The following is a 6,000-nucleotide window of genomic DNA, read 5'->3' as shown; positions in this document are numbered from 1 at the left end:
AGAATTAGCTTCAGCAATAATCCTCTTAGAAGGAATTGTGTTTCTTTATTTTTTAAAAAATGTAGAATAAGTGACCTGGGGAGCAGGCTGGAAAAGCAAGTGATTCATAGCCCGGGAACCTTGATTCCTTTGTCCCTGACGTGTAGCCCTGACGTGTAACCCCAACCCTGACTGACTTGTAACTGCCCTTCTCTGGCCAGAGGGTGTTGCAGCTGCAAGGGCCCAGGGATATCCGCCCCCAACCCCCTTCAAAGCATCGACTGGCACACTCTGCTATTTACTTCTTATACTTATATCCCACTTTGCCTCTTTCCAAAGCACTCAAGGCATCTTGCATAACAACCCTGTGAGGTGGGCCAGGCTGAGAGTCTGTGACCGGCCCAGAGTTGCCCAGTTGGCTCCATGGCTGAGTGGGGACTAGAGGCCGGATCTCCTGAATTCCAGCCTCTTAACCCCTGCCCCACACTGGCTATTGTCACCAAACAGCATCGATATCTGGATACCACTCCTCATAAACACAGAAGTATGCTACATTTTTCTATGCCAATAACATATTTTTAAGAAAACAAGATGAAAAGGAGAGCACAGCACAATTTATTTATTTTTTTAAACGAAGGGTAACATACAGGTGTACCTCTGCATGGACCCTGACACCCCCCGCAGCCCAAACCCCACCTCCTACCACCACACAAAGGTTCTTTCCTCCATAGCAAACGCAGGATGAAAAATGCATCCCGGTTGCACTGGTATGGAAAGGACAGGACTTCTTCAAATTGTGTGGTGCGGATTCAGCAGAAGGCTTTCACACCCCCCCCCAAGTGCAATCCCCCCTCACTTCCAGATCCTCAGGGTGACATTGTTATCCTAAGAAACAGCCCATAGATTGGGTGCAGCTAAGTACAGGAGAAATTAGACTGAAGGCCACCCCCTCAATTTCATGGCTAAACTAAATCTGTAGGTACCACACCACGGCCAAAACTGTGAAGAAACACCTCCCCGGCATTGCCTCAGAAACAGAAACTCTCGCCGTGTGGCTGCAAACCAGAGGCAGCCTATGAGGTCTGTTCAGGCAATCCGTGCAACGGCTGACAAATACTGAAGCAGGGCCCACGCGGAGCCCGAGCCAAGGCTAACATTGACTAACTGTTACACCTGACTTCACAGAACGGTGCTCACAAAAATGGGCACATCCATCACTTTGCAAAGGAAGGCTACACGGCAGGTTGCTCCCGCATCCCTCGAATGCAGCAATACTAACCGATTCCCAGTGGCCTCCTGTCACAGGTCTCCCAGGGCATGGACTGAGGGCAAAGGACCTGGCCACTCTGCAGGAGCTAAGCAGGCCTGAGCCTGGCCAGTGCCCACATGGGAGCCCTCCTGAGAACCTCAGGCAAGCTGCCCCAAGTTCCACGGTGGACGAAAGGAAGGCTCTGAATGAGCTAAAGGAAAAATCACTGCTTATGGATGCCGTGTGTTTTCCTTGATCTTTCTCAACTGGAGACCCACATGGCTGCTTCTCCAAAACAGAAGTGGCCTGGAGCAGCACATGGCATTATCTGATGCTTAATTCATAGCCGCTTCCCCAGTGTGGCGCCATCCAGGTGTGGGATGCTGCATGTTATAGCGCAACGCATCTAACAGGTATCAGGCTGGGGCAAACTATTCCATTGGGAAGTTTTAAAGTCCGAGTCACAGCGAACTCCTGCAAACCCACTAGGCTGGCTCAGAAATCACCAAGATTTCCCCTTGCACTCTCTCACTTAGCCTAACAGAGAGCATCAGCCTCCGGACCAGACAGATCAGTCTTCAGGACTGCACTGAGTATCGATCATTGCAGCCAGCATGGTGTGGACACAGGAAGCAGGTGTGTCTTCGTGCACAGTGCTCAGCATCGCTGCTGCTTCCATTCAAGCATTCTGTTTTCAAAAGGGGGAAGAGTCTTCTTCTAAAGGCATTTAGAGCGACTTCTTGTGTAGAGCCGTCGCTCGAGTACAAATAATAAAGAATGGTATAAAGTCTGGGCTTTCTACCAAACTGGTAGGCCATGCACTGAAAGAGGGAAAGCGTCCTTGGTGTAAACAGGCATCCTTTTGAGTACATGTTGGCCTCGTACATGACCAAACAACAACTCAGATGGCAGGCAGAATATGGGTTGTCATTGAATCATGGGTTGTTATTGAATTGTGGGTGGTCATTACATGTGGATCCTGCACCAGGGTTTTAACAACGGGTTGTTAACCATGAACAACGCAGAGTTCATGGCCAACCCCACAACAAGCATGGGCTTTCTTCCCGGGTTATTCCTCTATGCTCTGGCCAGGAGTACTCACCAACAGTTCCACATGCTCCCACTTGTGGGTATGAACTGATTCCACATGTGCTGTGCAAGGGGTGGGGGGAATTTCATTCTGTCTTCTAGCCTTAAGCAGATCTGTTAGCTTAGGTGCGGTCTCCACTGGGTTGCCATATGCTTAACTGAAAAGTGTGGGGTACCATCTTCCACAACATGGTAACAATTCACCTTTCCAGTTTTAGAAGGGGAACCGCTTGGTCTGAGTTCCCTTTTTCAGAAAAAAGCTAAGGCTGCCTGCGTCGCACACACGCGCTTGAAGAATGGAACCCAGACGGGGGATGTTACACCCTGCTGGCCATGGGATGATTGCTCCTCACAAAAGAAGCAGAAGTTTGCATCATGAGGCTCAGTGCATCTGTCTTTTTAGAACGAGGCACCTTTTGATGCAGTGGGACTTTTGGACAGGTCCCCATCATGGTGAGAGCAGCCAGCTGAGCCCGTTTTCAGAGCACGGACTGTTCTGCAACACACACGGTGCCTCCAGCTTTAAGCCAATAGGCTGAAGGGCCAAAGAGCTCCACACAAAGTTGGAGTGACGCAGAGGCAGGCAGACCCGGCTGCCACGCTCATAAGCTCCTAGAGACTGTCAGTTTGCATCTATTTAGAATTTCCCCTCGAGTCCTTTGAGGATTCATCCAGAGCTCGAAGCGTTTTTCATATATCCTTTCTGGAGTCTTTTTTAAGGGCATCTGGGAGACCTAAAATAAAATTTGACCAAGGTCAGCCATGAGAAGAAGTGATTAACTTCCCCCTACACTTTTGTTTCAGGAGGAGTCGCGAACACACTGCAGCTGAACAAGCTTGCAAATTCAGTTTTTATCCCCTCAAATATACCCTTCTTTCACGTACTTTATCCTCCTCCTCTACTTCTGCTTATTCAGATAGGCTATCAGAAGGATTCAGCTAGGCTGGTGCTGGAACTGAGCCCAACATATCCAGGAAAGATGCCCTGTAGGATGGAGATGCTGCAAAGGATTAAATTTATAAGGCATGTCTGTCAGGTTCCCAACCCTCCAAGGGATGCTCAGGAATGCCTAATGCATATTGTGCCTCCTGGGTCTTCCTTTCTGAAGGTTAGCAATAATATTTATTCTCACTGCAGCCCGCTGAGGAAGGCTAGGCTGGGGGATTGTGATTAGCTCAAGGCCACCCTGGGATGCTTCATGGCTAACCAGAGATGTGAGCAGAAGCATCTTTATGCATGTGAGACCAACCCTGCTGCATCCACCTAGTCCAACATTCTGTCTCCGAGAAACGCGATCAGCAGGAGAGGAAGGCAGTGATGTTCCACAGCGGATGGCCTGAGTGCTTGATCCTGCCTAATCTTGGAAGCTAAGCAAGGTGAGGACTGGTTAGAAAGTGGCTGGGAGACCTGGGTCCTGCACCGAGCAGTTGGGCCTGATGACCTGCTAGGCCTCTTCCAACTGTAGGATTCTACGACCTACTCTTCAGGGGTACCCTATTGCTTAAATTTAGCTATCTTAGTCCATAACTGCTGATATAGACCTCTTCTCCATGAACTATTTCAGGACATATCCTCTGTGAATTCATCCATGTCAAGAGTGGAGGGATCTGTATATGTAATTCCCCCATGTGCCAAACCGATAAAGTGCAGGTGGCAACTTCTTACTATCAAGCCTAGACTCACTCCTTTCACTCAGACTGACCTGGATCCTCCTGGACAGGAAGAATTACAAAAGGGTCTCCTACTCGGTTTGCACTGGTCTTCCTGAGCTTTGCCATATTCCTCTGTCCTTGGTTAGCCTCTGGTCCTGACATCCAGCTGGGGCTTTGATGCTGCCTTCTGCTGGCCCACCACTCAAGGCTTCCTCTTCAGCCCTGACTCTGGAGCAGACTCACAGCTCCCACCGCACTCGAGTCCGCTGCCCAGGGCTAGTCCTACTCCTCCCACACCATGTGGGCTGGTGGCCATCATCCCATCCTGTCAAGTGTACACTGTATGAAGAAGTGCTGTTCTGACATTATTGTCAATCAGTTTTATGGGGTCAAGTAAAACAAAATGGAGAGAGAGAAACTACATCTCTGTATACCTATCTGCACCATTCCTAGTTCTAGATAATTCTATCGCATTCTCCAAGGCATCAGCACATTCATCCACCACATGGTCACGTTTCAGCCTCATCATTCCATATCCCAAATGATTGATACACAAGTACCAAAGCTTTATAGGAGACCTTTGCTGATAGCACAGCAAGTTTCATGACTTCCACTAGCACTATCAAAACTGTACTGGAGTAAGCATCTCGAATCCATAAAATTAGATTTATAATAGCTTTAATCCCTGATGATCTTACCTAGAGGAATGGATTTATACACAGTATTGACTTAGCCATAATACGTTTTGACAAAATTAAAACAATCGCTGCATTGCTTGTGCAATATCAAGACGTACCAAGGAACAAAATCCAGACATGTTTACACGTAATGTAATATCATGATAAACATTTGTAGAACACTAATGTCCAATGGTGAAAAATCCAGGAAGGTGCAACTATAAAAAGAAACCTCCTGCTCAGGTCAAGAGTGGAGCTATATAGTACGTTATAAACCAAAGAGCCAAAACAGAAAGTGAAATCATTCCAGATTTCACACTTCTTTTATTAGGTATTTTTCATTTCACAAAGAACATAAAAACTTCCATCAGCTATTGTAAAGCTATATAAAAAGCCAGCCTTCTGAATGCTGTTTTTCATTGATGCCTCTGCAGAGGCACCTTCATATTTTACGAATCCCAACACCGACAGCATGGATGTTAGGCGAGAATTAGCAGCATCGCCAACACCACCATTGGAAGAGAAACACCCCCTTGCCCCAGAGTGGCTGTAAATCCTGGGACAGTCATGCTGCCATGAAGGTGGGAAAGGAGGAGACAGAAGAGCAACACTTTAAAGTGTTGCATCTTTCTAAATGGGAATACGTCTGTGGGACCTTCCGGATCCACCACAAAACTTTTAGGTCCCCTGAAAACATAAGCCGAGGGCCAGGACTCCATTGTAGCATTGCATAAACTGGTGGTGAAGGAGGAAGGCTGAACGCCCTTGCACAGCGTGGCCAGCAAGCCCAACCGGGGATCAATGAGACCAAGGAGTGAAGGTGGGCCAGGGAAGGAGAGCCCCCCATCTGGTCCACTCCTGGGACATCCATGGAAAAGGCACATGGATTCTGCAAGTGCGTCGACCAAGCCACCACGCGTCCTCCTGTTTGCCAGGGTGATGGTTAGCCGCTGGCTAGTGGGGCCGGAAAAGAATTTCACCTGCTTGCATGGTCAGGCTCTGCATTGGGTGGTGACAGCCGAGGGAGAACCCTTCCCTACGCCAATGCTGATGCTGTCGCTGTCGTTTCCCTGCCTTGCTGCCTCTTTGGCAAACCCACCACTGCAGGCAGGGGAGGCCTGGCGCTGGATCCACTTCAGTGGCTGACTGGGCACAGGGCACCCCACTCCTCAAACCGATGGCCTTCGTGAGGCAGGGGACCCCAAGCTTTTTGGGTCAGTGGGCGCATCCAGAATATGCAGAGGGTGTAGTGGGTGCTGTCCCAAAATGGCCGGCATGCCAGAGGAGGAGAGTCTTGTTCAATCTAAAATGGCTGCCATGGCGTGCAATGCACACATTCCCCAAAGGCAACCT

Source organism: Varanus komodoensis, unplaced genomic scaffold (assembly GCF_004798865.1).
Source record: "Varanus komodoensis strain SLA01 unplaced genomic scaffold, ASM479886v1 scaffold33, whole genome shotgun sequence".
Classification (NCBI taxonomy): Eukaryota; Metazoa; Chordata; class Lepidosauria; order Squamata; family Varanidae; genus Varanus; species Varanus komodoensis.
Note: the sequence above shows the minus strand (reverse complement) of the source record.